Source organism: Bombus vancouverensis, chromosome 4, assembly GCF_051014615.1.
Source record: "Bombus vancouverensis nearcticus chromosome 4, iyBomVanc1_principal, whole genome shotgun sequence".
Classification (NCBI taxonomy): Eukaryota; Metazoa; Arthropoda; class Insecta; order Hymenoptera; family Apidae; genus Bombus; species Bombus vancouverensis.
In genome coordinates, this window is record NC_134914.1 from 7,149,839 (window position 1) to 7,171,539 (window position 21,701).

The following is a 21,701-nucleotide window of genomic DNA, read 5'->3' on the forward strand; positions in this document are numbered from 1 at the left end:
CCTTTAATTAAAATTTACGACAATATAAATTTGCATAAACATCTGCGGACCACTTGTCGCTCAAACAATCGACATCGGTATTATCTAACATTAGAAGGCGATTTAAATATTATTTCCATACATTAACAATTAAAAGTTTGCCTAATTTATTACTTCAACCCTTCGTCTCTAAATTCTTCTATTTCCACCGTTCCACGAAATATTGTCACCTACGGAGCCAGTAATGATCTTAAAAATTCGCGGGTCATCCTAACGAAGTACGACGTAAGTGCAATTCGCTTTAGGTGACCGATCGTGCTCAGAATCGAAACATCGTGTTCGTCTAGCTGCCTTCGGATTTTCAGCCGCCTCCAGGTTCGATGACATCGAACAGAGCCGCCGATTCACCTTTTTCGATCTCACTCTACCATGACTAATCTAGGTTTCCGTAACGCCTGGCAAAAGACGGTCCGGTAACTGTCGCAGCTTCTTTTGGCTGCCGATCACGTCTTGACCGCACCTTGTCCCATCGAATCCCACCCTTAGAGGTTGCTGGTCAACGTACCGTGAAGCAGCTTGATTGTCCATATTGTCCAGTCGCGCTAAGTTATGGAGATTCCTAATGCTAACCGGGTCGTTCTTAACGCGTCGCCGCTCTATCAAAGGATTCAGCTTTATTCGAGTATACAGTTAAATATGAAGATTACGAAAGAGGAATGTTATATATAGTGCAAATGTGCAGGCTATACAAAGTATTAGCATATGCCCTTATTTTTTAATGAAGCGTTTTTTTTTTATCAATCAGACATTTCATTTGTAAAATATCAGATTTTGAGAAGAAATAGAAAACCCGAGCATAGACGTGTATAGAAATAAGCGGGAAGAAGTACTAATCTAGCTGACTGTACATAAACGATGTACAGAGGAGGCCCTACGTGGCGGTACGTAATATTCAAGCCAAGTGCTCGTGACTACGTTCCGCTTTTATGTACGAGCTAGACGGGGTGCTAAGCTTGTCCACCGCCACCCTCTACAGTCGCCGCAACCACTTGAATTAATCGTGGCGCGTTGCGAAAATAATTATTGCTCGTCGCTTGCCTCGCGTGCGAGCCACGATAATTAACGTTTACACGTCGCGCTCTTAAGCGTTTAAGCTGCGTTTCTTTTCTCGTGTTGCGAGTTACCAACCTCGTCGAAGCGTGATTTCGTTCTTTCTTTCCTTCGCCACGTTTCGAAACGTTTATTACTTTTTTTCTCCATTTCTTTTGTGTTTTACTTCGTTATTTTCTCCATTCTCGACGGAATTTCCTATGTGAATGTAGAGAAGATTGTATATGTATTGTATGCAGTGATTGTTGCAGATATTGATTAATGAATACATACACTGGCTGGAAAACTTACATCGGTTGGAAAAAGTCTCGTTTCGTTGCGAAATTAATTAAATGCCTTTCAGGAGGATCCAAGTCATTGTAAATATCGTTAGACAGTGCTGCAGTAGTTTGTATATTGTTTATTGCGTTTTTTTGTTGTTCTTCAGATATGTTTTATTGTCTTATAAAGCAGCAAGGCATCGTTGCTTTTGGTTTAACAAGATTAAATTAAGGATGATTATTTGGAATTTTGAGTGGCCGTCCGTGTATGGCTCGGACGGGCCCTATCCCTTTAGAAAATTCCGAATTACATGTCCTCCCCGAGCTTAATAACTCCGAGGTCAGAGAAGGACTCCAGCCGAGAAGGCACGATGGACAGACGAAACCCAACGGCTGATAGAGAGAATCAGCAACGTAGGAGGACAGTTCATCAGACATCGTACCGTGCGGGTGAAATACTTCACTCTCAACAAGATCTTACCACCGCCGTGTTCATAACATTACACTTTACTTTTATACTAATGCAAATACAGTGCTAGATTACTCTAACACTCGATCTATTACCTCCTTCATCTTCACCTTGAGCGTTAAGTCATTCGCAACAATGATTGAATTGAAAATTAAAGATGAATTAGAGATTCTATATGGATGTCACCCAGTAAGAAAATGGTACATTCTGCTCATTCCTAACGTCTAAATCTTTTCTTCTTTACGATTATTAATTTTATATTTCCTTGTTAAATTAACCTTTTAGTTGCTTCTATAATATCATTATTTCAACTAAAAACGGAAATCCCGTATGCCCTTAACACAATTCCAACCTTATGCAAAGCGAAAAAAAAAGGGCAAAGGAAAGATGAGAGACTTCTATACCTAACCATACTTCTCACGTTTATTTGAACCTTTCTACTTCTAATAATTCCTCTGACCACTAACTTTTTCTTCTTAATTTAAACCTATTACTTCTCCTATCACACTATTATCCCAATTAAAAATTCCAACCTTTTTCAGAATAAAAAGCAAAAGCCCTTTCAACAATGAAGGAGAAACTATGTTTCTTGCGTTCATTTATCCTTTTTACCTCTACTTTTTATTATCACTAATTTTTCATCTCCTCTTTCATTTATACCCTGTTAAATTAACTCTTATTATATTATTATTATTCCAATTAAAAATTAAAATTTTGTCTGTTCTTAATACAATCCCATCTGTCTGAAAGTAAGAAAGAAGAGGCCACGGAGAAAGAAAAAAAATTCAAGAAAATGAAGATAAACCGTGTTTCTTACGTTTATCTAACGCGTAAAAATTCGAAATCCGTGCGCGAACCAGCACGTTGCCACGTTGAACAGAGTTTCCTTTATCGTGGCTGAATATTCATACAGTTAAATGGGATTTTTCTTCGCACGGAAGAAGCGAGAAAGAAGTTTCCCGTGCGGGCGTTCTCTCGCGTGTACGTAAAACAGCTATCAGTTTAATTTCTTAGCAAGAACAAGCCGGATAATCGCGCGGCAGTCTGCAAGTAGAATTAACCCGTCAAGCGTCAGTCGTTGGTAAGGTAACGCGGTCAGATAAGGGGATAGAAAAATGTTTTGCTATTTCTGCCTTGGCACCTTGAAACCGATTTCGCATCTGCTTCATGGTAAACGTGCGCTTAGTGGAAAATGCAACACGTAACTTGATAATTCCCGTCTTGGAGCTCGATTTGAGGTTGATACTTGCACTTATGCAAACGATCACTTATTATTTACGTGCACACGAGAAGCTGCTATCAAGAAGAGAAACGATCCTCGTTTAGATACGCAGCCAAAGTCATGGTAAAATTATTGCAACGATTGAACGTCTGCGAGTGTCGGAATCGAGTTACGTTTGATGTTATACGTTGAAGATTGAGAATCTAATTATAAAATTGTAATACTGTTCGTTCAAAAGAATTTTCCTTTTTTAATATTTCTTCGTGCCCCTAATTAAGTAAGATTAATTGATGTAGCATGGTTGCGTATTAAAATTTCGATAAAGAACGTGGTTTAGAGAGGGCTCGTTTTGTTCACACGTCGCAATCACATACCAGATATTAGTTTCTACGAAGCACGACACGACAGAACTATTCTCATTGCAAACCAACGCTAGTAATGTTCTCAGTCACGTATCTGTATACTTTGGCTACGTACGTGAGTACAGGCTCGTTCACAAATTGTTACAACTTTCATCGTTTACGTACTAAAACATTGTAACTATCATGATACGTTATAATTAAATCATGGATATATTTACGCAACTCTATATTTTTTTCAAATATAATTAAGAAAACGGAATCTAGAGAATGCTTTTATCAAGCAAATATTATAACGAATATTATACTTTGCATATTCTATATGTTTTAAGGTACTATGTGCGTTCTGTACATTTTTGCAACTTTAAACGTTTCGTGCATGTGTAAAAATCTGCAGTCTAATTATAACAGACGCAGCATTATTTCTACTTGCATGTAAAAGTTTGCTCGAACTGAATTTCTGACTAATTGTAAGTCAGAGGAAAAGCTGCGTTTTATGAAACATTCGTATATCACTCATGAAAAAGACTGTAGCACCTTACGGAAGCGCAAGATGGTCGGGGGTTGGTTTAAGGCGCGGTAAGGCGGGTCGAGTTAAGGTTAGGCAGGGGATGTTTCCTCGCAATTACGCGAAGCTACATCCTCCCGTTGCTTTATAGACCGTCGGTTACTGGAACCGCCGCCCATCCTCCTGGATTCCTCGGTTGCTTACGATCCGACAAATATCCTTAAGGACTATCCGAATCGTATGTTCTCACCTCTACATACGATTAAAGCGGATACTAATGATACATGGAATGAACATTTTTCTTGCTTTGTAATTGCTCTGTAACGAACTTTATAATCATTAAGCGATAAAATATATTAATTATGTTTTTACGATGAATTTCTATTAATCAATGAAAGATTAATTAAGAGAAAGCGTTGAAAATTCATTAATAATACGAACGCGTTTTATTCTTTCATTGAGATAATGTCAAACTTCATAAATCTGTTGCGCTTATTCATCACAGTTAGTTTCGTTGTTTCATTGTTGCTTATTCTGATCTTTAAAAAACTTGTTCAAAAAACATAAGAAAATAATTGTTATAATTATTATTCATTATTCTAAAATAGTATAAAAAGTATCCTAGGAACTTTGTAATGACTTCAATAAAAAAATACTCCGTATTGCTATCAAGGAACGTTTGAACGGGCCGACGACGAAACAGAGATTCCTAGTTGTGTAGCATATTACCAGTCATCAACGAATTCGTGTCACGTAACCTGATATTCGCGGGGCAGAATGCGCGATTAATTGATAATTCTAACCGGTTTACGAAGCTCGCGGTGACGTCGCTCGTTCGCGAATTACATTACAACCGCGTCACGCGTTCCGGAGTTTTCACGCTCGTGTCGCGTCCCCCTTTCGACCCATCCGGCGAAAGAGAGACGATTTAATACGAATACACAATGCCGTTGTTACGGATCCCTGCCAACTTACAAACCGACCAATCTTTTTGAACACGCGACGACTTGCTCCCGCGACTGATTGTATTTCACGCGTCGTTTCCCTTTCTCATTTCTTCTTCCTCTTCCCTCTAGCTACACTCACCCCTCGCATTTTTCTAACTGCACCCCTTAACAAAGGGATCTCGTAACTGTTGAGCAAATTAACCCCTTGACACTCGTGTAAAAATTGATGAGTTTTTCTGTTTTCAGAGTTCAATTGTTTCTTTCTATAGCAATAACATAGCTCAAAAATCACGATCTTGTCTTCCAATTCATACATACAACCGAATAATTGGAAGGAGAATTTCTTAATTATTGATGAAGAATTCGCTGCAGTGCTATACACATACTTTTCATACATTACCATCTTTCATTGTTGTATACTGATTTTTATGCGTTTATGGGAAGATGAAAAAATGCACGACATGCATATAACATACAGAAATACAAAAATAAACCTACTAAATATGGTACTCATTGTGTCAGTTGATAAGTAAAACGATTGTCTATCTAGCTTCCATTTTTTAATTGCATCCATAAAAATATGAATTTTCGGAAGTACACAAGTTTAATCGTCAGAATTGCTTATTGTAAGATTAGAACGAATAAATCACTGTAAAAACGCAACAATTACACTACGCGAGGCCTAGAGCGCGTAAAGGGGTTGTCATACACCCCTCTCTATCGGTGATCGACTTCTGTTCCCCGCGGATGGACGCTGGCAGCTTCTGTCGCACCATTCTGTTCTCATATCTCTCGGCTATCATTCCGTGCGATTAAACAGAGACCCCAGGAGAGTTGAAAGTTTCGGAGGGGAGGGGAATGGCTGAGAAACAGGTTCGTCCCGTGACGCTCAAATTGACAGGGTGGTACGGACAATAGTTCAAGACTCATGGTTCGTCGAACGCTAATATAAATGCAAATCGACTGTTACACACTTCTGAATGTCTCGTAAAACAAACTGGACTGGCGTGGAGGTCACTTCGGGCCAAAGAGAGGAAGAGAGAGAGACAGAGACAGAGAAAGAGAGAAAGGGTGAAATGGAAGGGATTGCAATGAAGGGACGGGTTAATGATCGGTTTCGTCAACGCGATCCTGACAATCTGTCGAAGGTAGTGTTTGCTGAGCACTGATGGCGTCGTGTAACGATAAAATGGTCATTGAGAATTAGCATTACTGGACGCGGCTACAGTTTGAAAGCATTGGTGTTTTTTTGCAACATCAAATGCGGAATCAATGCCGAATGTTGTAGCTTTATGCGTTGCACGGTTGTTTGGATGAACGAGATTGCTGTTTGCGATTCTTTCGTTGACCTTGGGTTTTATTAACGCGTTTGTTGCCTTTCAGTGGCTGGAATAACTATCTATGGCATGTTGATGGACTACTGACAAATCAACCTTTTTAACTGTTGAGACGGATTTTAGATGTGGTTATGATTACAGGTTATTTGGATAGGCGGTATGTAAATTCTGAGGTTATATGGTTGGAATGGTTGAAAAAAGCTTATATATAAACGGAAGAGAGACAAATCAGTAATTTCAGAGTAACTTGTATACAGTTACTTTAATGAAATTCGAATTTCAATAGAGGTTATAATAATTAGATTTTCAATAAAGATTATTATTCAGAAGCATCTCATTCAGAATGCTTCCATTGCATATCATATCACACAAACAAGTCTCTATTCACCAGAAATTTTAAACTACAATCCTGCACGCTTCACTGTCGCTTCAAACCACCAAAAATGATCCCCAAAGACAGTTCTTGCAACACTTTCATCGATTCCTAAGAACATTGAAAAATTCCAAGTTTCCAAAGAACGATATAACAGGTTTCGAGAGAGCACTAAAAAAAAAGGAAAAAAAGATGACACTACGAATCTGGCCATAGTACGAAAAAGATGAGTCGGCGCCTGCCGAAAACGAAACGAGATGGAGAAGTCTGAAACGGCTGCTCGCGAGTCACACGCAAAAGGGATGGTCGTGGGAACGAGGATGAAGGCGGAGGAAACTCAGAGGGCTAGAAAAGAGCACCAGTTCTTAGAATTGTCTCTCACAATAAGAGGCTTGTCGGACTAAAAAGAAAAGTTTACCGGTTAGGGGTGAAATTGTACGGACCATGCGTCCGTGCAAGAATTTCTCTCGTCTCCTTCGGCATCCTCCCTTTCCCTCCGCCCCTCTTCAACCCTCGTCCACGTTCGCCATACCTTAGTTTGTATAAACAAGCGGATTTCAAGCTTAAGCGAGATACGTCGAAAAGGGGAATGGCTCGTTTTTCGAGGAATTCGAAGGAACTACGTTCGTGAGTGGTGCGCGGATTCTCGAAAGTTAACAAAAAAAAAAGTGGAAGCCGGAGCGGAGCATCTTATTGCTGTTTCCGGGTCCGAGACTCGCCAAACAATCCCTGAGGAAACTCTATTTCCATAGATTGGACGGTAGACCTGTTCATGCCAGCATCGAATATTTCTTTCTCTCTTTACGGATATCCAGTTTCTTCTATTTCCCGTTCGAAATGAGAGATGATTCGTTTGTATATATTAGATGTTTCAATAAATTTTAATTTCCCTAATATCATAAAGAATTTTATATATACGTATATAAAACTGGACACTTGTTTATGTAGGTGACAGGATCTATTAGGTTGTCCGAAAAGTTCATCAACTCCGTCGACATCTAAAGGCATCGATTTTCCCGAAGCGAAAATGCATTTGTCAGAAATGCGGTTGCCAGCAATTCGAACATTGGTGCGCATTCTACAATGCTTTTAATTTGACAATTGACAAGAATTGACAAAGATGGTTGCTCAGCTAGTATCAGCTCCTTCAATCGAGCTCCCAGGGACATGTAGGTGTCTAACGTCTTTTCTTCCAACGCGGGATCTCCTTCGCCGTGGTCATCTAGATCCTCTTGGGCGAGTCGGAACCGTCTCTACTCTTCCTCGAGTTGGGCTTGATAAGGTTCCAAATGGCAAATGTTATTCTTGCAAGCCTGTTGATACTGATCGATTTTGCTCTCTATGGACTTGATGATTCCGATGTACTTATCGCGTTTCTGTCGCATGATGCTGACCTTTGGCGTGATCGGCATGATTTGTGATGTGGGTCGACTTAAGTGGTTGGAACCTTCTCAAGGTTGATTGCTCACGAGCTTGGGCGCTTGGCAGCTCAGCGCCTCGGGGCCGTCAAGCAGCCCGGTAGAGGAACCGGCCTGGCACGGCGGCTCCGGCGACGAGGCGCGGTGTGACAATGGTCACACACCGCTCCATCAGCGGTGGTATTAGGCGCGCGGGGGAGGCCCCGTTGCGACGCTCACAGCGGTTCCCGGGCCTCTCTCGATCGCAGCCGGGACGGTTATCGTGGAGGTTTTAGTCGGTTGGAGTTCGACACTACCACGCCGCTTTCCCCAGAAGCGGCCTGGCGTCCGTGCGGATTTTCTCCACGTAAAATATAAAAAAAAGGTTGACTGCTCAGCTACGTCGGGACGCTGCCTGGGTGCGTGCCTCGACCAATGGGTTATACCTCTTCGAAGGTGACGCTCCTGACGTCACTGACTTCGATGGAGTGATACATTTCCGCTGTTGGGTTCGATGTGAACATGTGGCACTGTGTGGTCATTGGTGAGTGCACTTTTAAGCTGCCACTGGATCCGGCTCGAAGGACCATGAATTTTCGGACGTTCGCAGGGAGACGCGATTTCGTAAAAGCGCGCCAACGGGAGTCGTAAATTCCCGTTACGATTTGACTAATTGATGGAACCCCGCTGGGGGTAACCATCCACATGTTATATTATTATACCACTAAGCTATAATATTTTACCAAATGTCCTACTGAACAAATTGTAAAATGTAAATAAATAAATAAATAAAAAAAAAAAAAAAAATAGGCGCGAACGGTGCCGTGATTCGAGCGTAGTGAGGGTCGTCTCTCAGAGAGGACAACGAAAAAGATCGAAGGACAATTAGTCCCTTCTGAAGAGTCAAACGTTATACATCGAGAGGTCTGACGATTAAAATTAAAGTCGTTTAGTCTAACGAATTTATTGAGAGATATCGTAAAGTCGGGTCGAATTTCTGTGACATATTAACTGTATTCATCGCTAAACAATTTGTGACGTTTTTATTATTACGTTCATTATTGTTAAATATACAAGCTATATTAACCTGTTAATTCAGTGTTAAACTCATTTGAACCACCTCCGTTATCTTAATCGAAACAGGGGAACGACTATTTCGCGGCGTCGATTAGCAGAATCGTAGCGAGAATTTACGCTTCTCGCTGACGCCTTTTCCTCGCGACCGCGTCCCTCAGCGAGCGGTCGCAACAAACATAATAATAGAAATACGATGAAATGGATCATACCTAAAGCAATAAAATAATATAAAACAGAAATTATTGTTTATCTATTATCACCTTATGAAACGAAAGAAACTTTTCGGACAACCTAATAATTCAATCAATTTCAAATTGCAGATAAAGAGAATCTAATGATTTTATTCTTTCTGATTATGACAACTATATATTATACAAGACTAATGTAAATAACAGTACATCTGAATTTAAAAATTTCTCTTCTATAAAATTGAGGAATGTGAGTTATTACATTTATCACTTGAGACTACCAATTTAATTCTTCACATAATACTTTGAAATTTATTTGTACGCAACCTTTCTTTCAAATACAGTTATCTACTCTTTTAGTTGAAGTAACTATCTCTGTTCTTCATTCATTATTTTCATTGCAAATAAAACATAGCCAAATCTGACCCAGTTACTGAAATAACTCTACTTTACCTAATTCTCAGCAAATACTCTTATAAGTAAAGGTTCATGGTCGTTTCTATAATTGGCGAGAGATAAAGACCGTTCGCTGGAAGATAGTCATATAACTTTATGCTACGATCTTAATGAAACAGACTGCAAGTGGAAGAAAAAGCGGCACTATATTCGACTGTTTGCAGAACGAGAAGATTCAGAACTCCACGGAAGAAATCGTTAGCAGGAAACTTAGAAGGGAAACTTAGAAGACATGTTGGTCAAATAAAGCGGAACTTTCGCGGACCGTTAAGTCTGTTACGTGGTGCCTGCTTCCTAACGATGTTCCTGGGATTCTTTAGGAAGCAATAACGAGATATAGTTACCCCGCTCAATCTTATCTGTATCAAACGTCTCGAACGTTTCCTTGTTACACGCTTCTTTCCTAACTTTTACCCTTCGTGCTTTTCTGAACAATAGACACTTACGGAACATATCATTTTTCGATATTGTCTTTATCTCGACTTCTGTCTATCCTACGAGAAACAATCAGAAAATCATTTGTAAAGAATTTTATAAAGCCAATTATAAAATCTTTTTATGTATACATTACGTGTGTTGCACGAAAAATTTTGAAATTTCATTAGCTCTATAATAACACACGATTTTTATAAAATTCTAATCAACTTCGACTTTATTTATAAACAATATTGTTTACTAAATGATATTGATGAATAGTGTCGAAGGAAAGCGATATACCTGTGACCAACGTGAGATTGCGCTAAGGAGATACTTGTTAATATAGACTCGTTAAGATAAGACATGTTCGTCAGACGTCGAAATAAAATGAATAATATAAATGAATGATTAATAATGTTAGATCGTCAGAAAATTTTCTTTCGTTTTATAAGGAAATAATGGATGCACAATATTTTTCGTTTTATATTATTTTATCGAATTACGTATAATCCATTTTGTTCTATTAAACTAAAGATACCTTGGTGCCTTCATTAGCGGTTACAACGGTAGTTGATGTTCCTATTATCTTAAACAAGTGAACGTTAACTTCCCCTGCGAGAAGCAGTCACTATTCAACTCATTGTTTCAGCGGGAGATGATGGGACCAGGGAATGCAACCGCGGGCCAACAATATACGCAAACGTATGCTCGGGAGGTCGGTTAGAATGGTTCGTGGCGAAATAGTAAACAGTAACGCCTTCTCGGTTCACACTTGGCAACAGACCGACTTGCGAGCTTGGAGTCCTCAAGGGCGCAGTGCCTTCAGCTGCCCTTGCGGTTGACCGAACCCCCGTAAACCCCATAAATAATGACGCGGTGGTCTCCGTTGCTGTGCCAGCTGCGTCGCATCGTTGCTTTTCAGTTTCGCTCTTCCACCTTCCTTTTCTCCGGCTTTCCTCGCCACGTTTGCTCGTTTATATCGCGCAATCGTTATTCTTACGTGATACACCACCATCGTAAAGTTTCCTTTTTCTTCTTCTTTTTCTTTTTCATGAACACAGAACGAACAATGTTCGTGCAAGAATTTTTCTACAAAATTTTGTTTGATAAATTCGAAAAATTGAAATATTTGGAATTTATTCTAAAACGAGATTTTATTAACGATATAAGAATTACATTTTACATATTTTAAAATCTTATTAGATCTTGACCTATTTCTAACTTATTTATTTGTTCTAAATTAACTGAATTATAAACAACCAAAAGAAAACGCTTTTTGAGACACTTTTTATCCAATTTTCTAACTTTAAAGGGATCCTTAAATTTGAAGACAAAACCTAACAATCCTTATTGATACATGCACTTTCACCCTTCAATTTTATACGCAAAGATTTGTTCAAAACGCTAAAAATCGTTTTATATGATAATCTTACCCGTACTGGAATTAACGCTCAAATCTGGCCCAAAATTGAATATTCATTTTTATAGTACAAATACGAGATACGATATATCTGTGAGAAACAAAGTCCAGAGTTTCTAAACTGTACGCATGAAAACGAGGAAAAATACAGTTGGCCTGGCCGGGCCTGGCGATAGACGATTAGTTTCTCGTTCATTTTCGAAAAGGCATTCAGTCACCGGCACACGGGAACATTTTTCGCCGCATATGGCGGCGCGGTTTCGCGCAACACCTGCGCGGGCAATACGTTAATGTGTCAAATTGATGGACCCCTTCGTAATTAATAGAGGAAACTCAGAACCGGTGAATGCGAGCGTAGCACGAAATCCTACGAGAGGAAAGGAGACGGAAGCGTGCGGAGAGATTTGCAACGTGGCGTGGACCGATTTAAAACTGGCAACCGGCACATAGTAGGCGCCCGCTAATTGATACGTGACCATTAATTACTGTGTCATTTCCGTCGAGCTGTGTTGCGGCGTGCGCACGTGTTTCTGACAAGAGTCTACGATACGTTTTCATGCGAGAGCGAGTGGCACGCACTGATACGCGCAGAAGAAAGGGAAGAACGTAGATCTGAATAATTCATTCAATAAAGGATAAAAAGTTGAGTAGTACGCCATTGTTCGTAAGAATATGAATGCTTCGAACGATTTATAGTAACTTCGATTAATAGGAAAATTTGTAGTAAAGATCGAATGGCGAATGTATAAAAAATTGTCTTAATCTAACTTGCAAAGTAGAGATCAAAGAATTTAAGAATTAAGAGTTAGTTAAATAATAAGATAGTTCGGTATTGCTCGAACAAAAGGAACATTAAAAACAGTTGTAAGAAAAGGGGCTAGAAAGAATATAAAAAGGGCGGTTTCCTTTTTGTACATAGTTGCATTGAATTTTTAAGAGTCTTTTATAATAAATGCTCGTTTTTAATATTCATAACTTATTTGTTTTTCTTATTTGAGAGCTAAAACTTTTTACTTACTGTTTTGTTCGTTGTTGGCTTAGGAGATATTCACGAGGGACAGAAAAAGAAGTTCGTTAAATATGTCTTCTTGAAGATTCTTCCGACAGGTGGCAAATTTCTTTAGAAAACCAATCTCGCCAACGCTTAATAGCTAATTTTTCTCGTAGAATTGCTATTTACGCCTTGATGCTGAGAAAACAGATTGTGTTCCTCGGCGCATTTACTTTGCCGTATTTGTTTCTTTAAAACGTTGGATAGACTCGTATATGAAAATATTAAGCTGTGCAAATTGAGAAAAATGAGCTTCGAAGAATATTTCGAAATAAGTAACTGTCATATAATTTAAAATAAACATCAGTACTTTTAACTAACTGAATTAACATATTCGTACCTCCGAAGTTGTATCTCCTTTCATAACAATTCCTGTTATGTTGCGTGAGACAAACGCGTAATGGCATGAGAGCGGACAGTTAGTAAAAGTCACTCGTCACTGTCGCCAAGTCGAAGACAGTCAATCGACAGAAGTCAAATCATCACAGTCGCCAAGTAAGAGTCAAATCTCGACAACAGTCAAAGTCAAAACGCAGTCGCCAACACGAAAAGAGTCTCAGGTCGTACTCACTCGTAGTTTGGCAGTTAACATACACACAATTGTATCAAATATTAAAGTTATTGAATTGTTGGAAATATATATATGTTATAACCTGTTATAAAGTCAGCGTTATACTCGCTCAACCACCCCCATTATCCTAATCGAAATAGGGGATCGATCTATTCGTGGCGTCGATTATTCGAATCGTAACGGGAATTTACGACTCCCGTTGATGCGCTTCTTCGAGATCGCGTCTCTCCGCGAACGGTCGAAACAAATCCTTTTACTTTAAATGATAATCTTTCTTTCAACACATTCACTCTTTTGTTTGTCTCCAATTACAGGTTATTCTACTTATTGCATATTGCTTTTGTCGAAAACATGAATATAGTAACTGAATCAATGAAATATATGTGTGAACAGCATCGAACGTGTTAATAAACACAAGTACCGTTTGTACAAAAATGTAATATGATGCAAATAAGATATATTTAATAGTATTACACAGCACAATTTGTGAATTTCACCGAACGAAGTGGAAATTATGGCAAATTTTAGTTTTATCGATGCATGTAGAATATTGTAATGGATTTTCTAGGGAACACTTGTTCTTGTATAAACCGTTATTATTGTCAGCAGTTTATCATTGGTCTCTGGAGCTCAGAAGTCGTTGCTTAAAACTGTATTATACGGTACTTCGTGGCGGTCGTAAAGCGTTCCTGTCGCCTCATGGAAGCATAGAATATTAAGCGCGAAGTAAACACACTCTGCATTTAAGCGGGTAATGAAACACCGATTCTATGAAAGTAACTACAAAATTTACTAACTGTTGTACCCTTTCTAACGATATTCAATATTTCATTCATCATCTGAATTATTCATTCTCGTTAATTAATGAATCAATAGTTTATCGTATATCAATTTATAACAATTTACATTAATAGATAATAATAATTGAAATTATACGTGATAATTGTAATCAAATTAAATCAATTCCTGAAGAGAGTAATCTTGTACACTGCAATTACAGTTATTTTAATATTTATAAAAGATCATAGACGATGGTAGCAAATGGAATCAAGTCGAGATGACTGGAACTTTAATCGAAATTCAGTTTGAACTCAAGCGGATAAATAGAAGTTTCTAGATCAAACATCTCCGAGGCATTTCCGATCAAGATGCTGTTTCTCAAATCGAAGGCAATCACAGCATAGATGCTGCATCAACGCCATTATTGCCACGGAATATGATAAGCACAGTGGGTATATCAGCTTGTGGGTAATGGTAATTACATAGAGAGCCTCAAGGCAGCAAGGGAAGTGGCAACAATACACCGTGCTTCGGGTGACGTAGAACTATTAGCTCTGAATCTGATACCCATAATTATATCCTTCTCTTGGATCTTACTCTACTCTCGACCTGACAGACATAATTGAAATCGCGACGGGAAGAAGGACACGAATACCAAGTCACAAACATCTTTTCATATTGTAGACAGTATAATGGTATTTAAACATACATAAAATAGATTTGAAGCTCCTTAAATACGATGTCTCGTCTCCTCGTATCAAATAAACATAAAAATAGCAACCGAGAAACGATTATAACAATCATTAGAATTACTTTTAAGTTCTTAATTGATCGAAGGAAGTCTTATGTATTTTTGCAGAAGGAAACAGATACTGTACACTAGACTAGAAGGGTTTCATTGAACTTTCGCGAAGTTCGGCCACGATAGATAACCGATTAGATGGGTAGACGGTAAGTTTTCCATATCGGAGCAACTACTAGGGGGAGAATTGCGGTAGAAGCCGAATCTGCCAGCTAAGAACATTTCCCCGTAACGCGATCCATATATCTTAATCCAGATTATTAATTAAATTTGCCGCATAAAGCTGTTTCGGCTGGCAAACTCTGGAATATATTACCCGGAATCAGTGAATTAATGTAGCCACCAGAGCAGGTTGAGTGCACGCAAATATTTTGTCCATGCGGATCAACCTTCTGCGTTTGCTGAAAATAAAACGCGGAACGAGATTTATTGAGAATACTCCGCTTGAATATATATATATTTATATATATTTCACTGAATTGATATTATCTCTACAATCTCATTATACGTTTTAGCAGACCAGCATTCTATAAATCAAAGTTAATTCAGGTTGACGAGTAACGATATCGATGCTTGATAAAAGACAGGATTTATCGATTGGATGGATACATTGATTAATTGTGCGTTAATAGAACTTTCTTCTTTTTCGATATAATAACAAATTAGTTGAAGCAAGTCATTATTTCGCGCTGTTATTTTTATGTTTCTAATTGAAATAAAATTTGTTCGTTGTGCCTATATTTGGAATGGAAAGATTATTGTTGCTCGATTTACTGTTTCATGAAGTAAGATAACTCTTTAGTAACAAATGAGTAATTATAAATAGTGTAGAATACAGAAAGGCTGTACGAAGAATAATTTAAATTTAATAAATTTAACAATTCCTACTATAGAAATGCATTGTTATTGTATATTGCTATATATATTTGTATAGTTTTATTTGCATTGTTATTGCATATACATTGTCACAAACTTACTTAACAGCTGTTTAATAACAACTGGACTATGACCATATCGTGATAATTATTTTTCAATTCCTTACTTACATACAGTAACATATGTTAAAATAACAGAAAAATATAAGTTAGTATTAATATTTTAGTAACTTCTTTTAATTTACCCATGCGTCACTTAATATAAAATGTAATCTACTATAAAAATTAAAAAGAAAAGAGCGAGTTAAACATTACGATGCACCAGTTCTCTGATCTGAATTTACATCTCTGTTCGAATTCTATTCGAGTTTCCGCAAACTGACGTTCGTTTAATCGTCGACGAGCGATGGCAGCTGCGAGTCAATAGGAACACGTCAGGTATGACGCGCTCGGCATCGTGATTCGCGTTACAATTATCCGCAAAGAATCCGTGCAGAGATGCGAATAACGAGGTTGCATTGATACGTCGCGTCGCGGCGATTTGCCGTGTAATAAAATTCAGTCGAGCTGCGCGTATTTGTACGAGTTTTTTGAAAAAGGCATAGCTCGACCTTTATTCGAGGCATAGATCACGGTGCGATCTTTTCAGTGGTGATTCAAAACGCGGAAATATTTATCCAACATGGTTGAATGCACAGACGTTGCCTGATAGACTAGCTTCGACGTCTCGTACTTCATCATCAACGGCACTCGTGCCGAGTATATTTATTTTATCGTATGAATAGAATCGTTTGCTCGCGAATATAAATTGAATACTTATGTTAAAGAAAATAAAACGACCTAAGTCTGCTATTCAGCCGACCATCGAATCTACATTTTTTGCGATCGGGTTCGGGCTATTGATTTCCTACGTGTTAAATGTGCGCGTGTCTGGAATAGATATGAATCGAATTGGCTCCCAGATTCGAATGCTTATGTTCAAAAGGAGTATTAATATGTACTTGATTCCGCGTTTAGAGTTAGTTCAGGTTAAGTAGTTCGAGTGGTTATTGTTTTATCCATGTTGTACGAGAATATCTCTGAAGCGATGGAAATTGTGGTATTAAAATGTAAAATATACGCTAAATTTCATTTTTTATGTTAAACTAAAATTATGTTTTAAAGCTTTCTAAAATTAACTTAGGTCTTCAGGTATCATAAAATCTACGTTTTATTAAAATTTGATCGACTGTAGGGTTATTTTAAGTATAACAAATTATCTGGACTCTCTTAGATAATAATTCATTGACTAATAATGTTGACGAATTATTTAAAGTTTAAGATAGATCAAGATAGTTTAATTGTTTTTACTCTTTCTTTTTCAGGATTAATTTTCTTTTACGATTAATTTAAAAGAACATTTTCCACGTTGAAAAGTTTCGTTTACTTAAATTTCTATTTCTTGGAACGCTAAGGTAAATTGCATTTGATCGAAAGAGTTTCTCATTAATTTGTAAGATCGATAATGGCGACCGTTTCACGAGGACGAGTCGAAAATAACTACAACGAGCAATTAAACGAAATTCCGAGCCGACTGATGAACGGTGGGGACCGTACTCGTTGCTGGCCATCCCTTTGAATCCAGAGAATTTGATAAAATGATCAAAAGCACGGGTCACCTGTAATTTTTGTCCTAGCAGAGTCATCACACTTCCAACGTTCCTCGTCAACGCTGTCCCCTGAATCGACGACTTGAAATCAAATGAAAAACCTAAACGCACCTTTCCCGATCCCTCTCTTCTTTTCGTTTCATTCTGTTAACCCGATCGTCTGCCAATTCCAACTAGATCCTCCTTTTTTTTTAGCAGTGACACGTTTCTTCTTTTAGAATTGCGAACCTAACCTTCCCCTTCATTCTCGAGTAATTATACAGGTTGTCCGATTTTAATTTATAATAGTTAGGTACAGAGATCAGTTCGCTATCTCTCCACTTAAATTTAGCATTTACTTATCGGTTTTCTATAATATCGATTCATGTTTCTTAACATTTAACGTCGTGTTATCTGATTAAAGGAAAACCCGCCTATCAGCGTGGAATTAATAACAGCAATGTATTTGGACGCCTAGACATTTAAACAAATTGCCAGCCAAATTTCCAAAACTATCCCAAAAGACTGCATGAAAAAAACTAACCCGTCCAACAAATCTACTCGTCTCCATTTTTTCCCGCGGAGCCACGAAACTTCAAAATCCGCGTCATCCATCAACCAGTCACTGTCCCATGCGCAGTCATCAATATTTTCTCGTCGGGAACGGAGCGATGAAAAACAGCGGCCTGGCGTGGCGGTTGACGAACAAAAATTCGTCGTTCGAACGTGAACCGATGCGACGCGTGTCTGAACTATCGGCGTTAGCAGCCGGGCCTGTAATCGTGCAAATTTGGAAAAGGGTTGAGCGTTGGAACGATGGCTACCCCAGCCCTACCCTGTGAACGGGGGTGGACGAGTGGCAATCCGTAGCGAAAATGCGACTCGCGCGGGGCTCGTTTCGGACAGACCAGGACAGCGCCAGCGGCTTTTAGTGTGAAATGAATGCTTGTAATTACGACGGGGGCAAAGGGGGTGAGTTGGCGGTGCAGGGGAGATCGCCAGCCAGAAGCGGGTTGTAAAAGAGTGGTGGGGTTTGGAATTGGCGAAACTGCTCGGTGGGGATAGTATTTCGGTTGCGAAACGGGATAGAGGGAGCGAGAGAACAGTTCGCTGGAACCACACACTCTGTTCCGCAATGATAGACTGTACCGATCCCGTCGGTCAGTTCATTCGTGTTGGTACAGCGCGTGCTGGCTACCCATCCCACCATAATGTCCACTAATTGTAATAGCCACCCTTTGTGTGTCGCCGCTGTACTTTGTCCAAGGTGAAAGAACGGAGCAACCGATGAACCCGAATCAACCGAGCTCACGGACAGGTGTGTGAGAAACTTGTATAAAACCGTCTTAAGGTTCTAGGTCTATGACATTTGAACTTATCAAGCAAATTGTGTAATCGGAATCATATTTATCAAATGGATACGATGAATATAAAATAACAGAAATAGAATCGAAAAGTTCATATGGTATTCGTGTTAATGGCAGAACAAAGTCTCTCTCTCTCTTTTCCGATTTTAACTTATGAGCTGAATAAAACTGTATACACGTAACGATCTCTGTAAGTGCTGTAATATTAAATTTATTTGTGAGATATCGTGGCGAGGATAAGAAAGATGGCGAAAAAGATGGAAAGAGATGGAAAAAACCACGAAGAAAGGGTGGAGAGCGTGGAACTTGGAAGTTTTTTATTCTCTAAATATTGGACCCAATCAGACACCCTCGGCGCTGTGCGCGCGCGAATATAAATGCACTCCGTCTCGTCTATATAATCATGGGAGTGTGAAATTAACCAGCCAATCCTGCAGCTAACCGCAAAACCCCCACACATCGTACGGTCTCAGCCCGGACAGCCGACCCGATTGCCTCTTTCAGAATTTTCTGCGGTGTCTGAATTTAAATGTAGAGGTAAAGAATGGACCGGTTGGTGGCCTTCCGCCTGAGGAATCTTTCACCCTTTGATACGATAAACGCCACGTGCCAACGATGGTGTGAGATTCAGTATTTTTAGACACAGGTGGAATGTTTAAAAATTTTTGCAAGGAAAGATGTAGATCTATTTTATACAGAAACCTTCTCCAATAAATTTGATAACGAATTAGTTCGGTAAAGTTATTAGTCAAGTCTTTGTCAATCTGATAAAATGACGAATTTAAAATAAAGGACTTAGAAAATAATTGTTTCATTATCACCGAGATTTCTTGCGCTTTTGATATCGGTTACAAAAATGTTTATATATCCTTAATTCTTTATTGGAAATAATAGTTATGTTACGTGTGACGAAGATGTGAAATTTATAATACAATCAATCATTTTTTTCTAATATACGATACGTCTATTATAACACTCTGTACATATGTGTAAATACGCCAAGCTTTATCAGCATTATCAGAAAAAGTATTTTTCCCGGTGATTCTATTTAAGCAATCCAACTTTCCGGGCGCCCATAAAATACGAAATCGTTCAGGTTTTATTTTAAATTACCTGATACTCGTCTGAGGGAACTTAATATTAACACATTTGGAGATATTTTTAAAATGGGAAAACTCGCGTGCTTTATCGACGTGACATTAACAATTTTTGCATACACGCGCTTTTCGTACAACTCCCTCGATCATCCCCCTCTCAGATTTACCGACGACAGTACAAAATCCGCAGCCATCACTATTTTTAATTACATTTGCATGGGATTTGCATATTTCCGTCGCACGTTTGCACCTTCTACGCAACTTTCGCGTGGCAACGCAATTTTTCCAAAAAATCCGCCGTACAAAAAGAAGTAAATCAAACAGACAAGATCACTGGAACCATCCAGACAGTTCAATTTTCGATATTATCATATATTTATATATCTACGAGTTTACTCGTTATTTGCTAATCGTGAACTCATTCCTTTTTATTAACGTCATTGATTCAAACGTTCTGCGCGCACGAATACTTTTATGTTATAATGCAGGATTTAAACGCATTAATTACGAAATATACCATTATACGTACCGATGTAAATATCGTCCAAAGTGTGTGTAAAATATATTGACTTAAAATGTTGGATATAAAGGAAAATTAGTTTAATGAAATATGATGGAGAGTGAAGTAAATGTATTTAAGCAGACATTTTGTACAATCACAAATTGTAAACAATTTCCATTAAGCATAACTTGTAAAATACTCTAACCACCGCCATTTCTTGCATCAAAATAATTTCAAACCTTCATAACAGCCAAAAACGTAAGAAAATTGAAACTTCTTCTAGCAACTCAATTTTCCCTAAACAATCGGAAGAACTAGTTGCCAAAAACAAAAACTGCGTAAAAAGGCGTAAGAAAGTAAAGAAATCAGCGGAAATCAGTTCCTCCCGCGGGCTTCCTCCACACCTTTCCAACTCTCAGAATGCCGGAGATTAAACGAAACTGCCCCCGCACGGCAGTTTCTGTTTATCGCATCATATAAATACAGAATTAATTAAAACTGCTGAGTTAATTGAATTTTTATAACCTTCTGTAGGGAGAACGTCGCCGGCGTGGCCGCGTACTGCGTTAACTGGGTAGTTACCGAGCCTCGACACCACCCCTATTCCGGTAAGTGTAATAGCGTCACGGAAATATTACCCTTTTGTGGAGAGAGAAACGCGGCGACTCCCTCCTCTCTTCTGCCCATTTGCAACGATGCTCCTCTCTCCCTCTGATAAAATCGCCCGGAGGTATTTACGACGACGATGCACAATCTGCTCGCGAATAAACGGCCGTTGTGTACTTTTAACGATGTAACCGAGCCGCGTTCCACGGGTACATACGTGACTGCTGTCGCTGCTGGCGCCGCGGTTGGCGTAGCTGGTGCGAGTGTTGCACACGCTGCGGCTATGATTATCGCTGGAAAAACGGAACCGCGATTTTTTAACTTATCGTTAGCCGTTTTATGTGCTATCGGTTCGATTTTTTGAAAGTTACGCGCCGCGAATTATTGACAGCACATGATTCTGTGAAAAGTTTGACAGCATTGGAAAGCGTTGAGTGACGTTTCAAAGTATTGAAAAACATTCGTAGAGTGAGTTGGTTTGTAGATCGGACAGTTAATTGTAAAAATTGCCAGTAGAAATTTGTAAAACTCCACTTTTCCTGAAGATCCTAAATGTTTACAGAACCGCACTCATCGAATCATTTATCTAACAAAATAGCAAATAGCTATCGAAGCTTTAAACTCTACGTTCAAAATTCACACTCGAATATTGTAAGCGTTTTTCAGTTATCCATACCGAAGCCAAGTCTGCATTTCTGACGATGGAAGTCGAAGAACAAGAAATAGAGAGTGTACCTGTTGCCTCGGGCTGGTGGGTGGTAGGTTTGCCCTCGCGATTTTGACAAAATGACTTCACCCTGGCAAAGAACGACCGACAAACGCGGACCCATCCATCGAAAGGCACACACAGCAGGAAGAAAGAGACGGAAAACGAAACGTGGCGGCACGTAAGTAAACCTCATA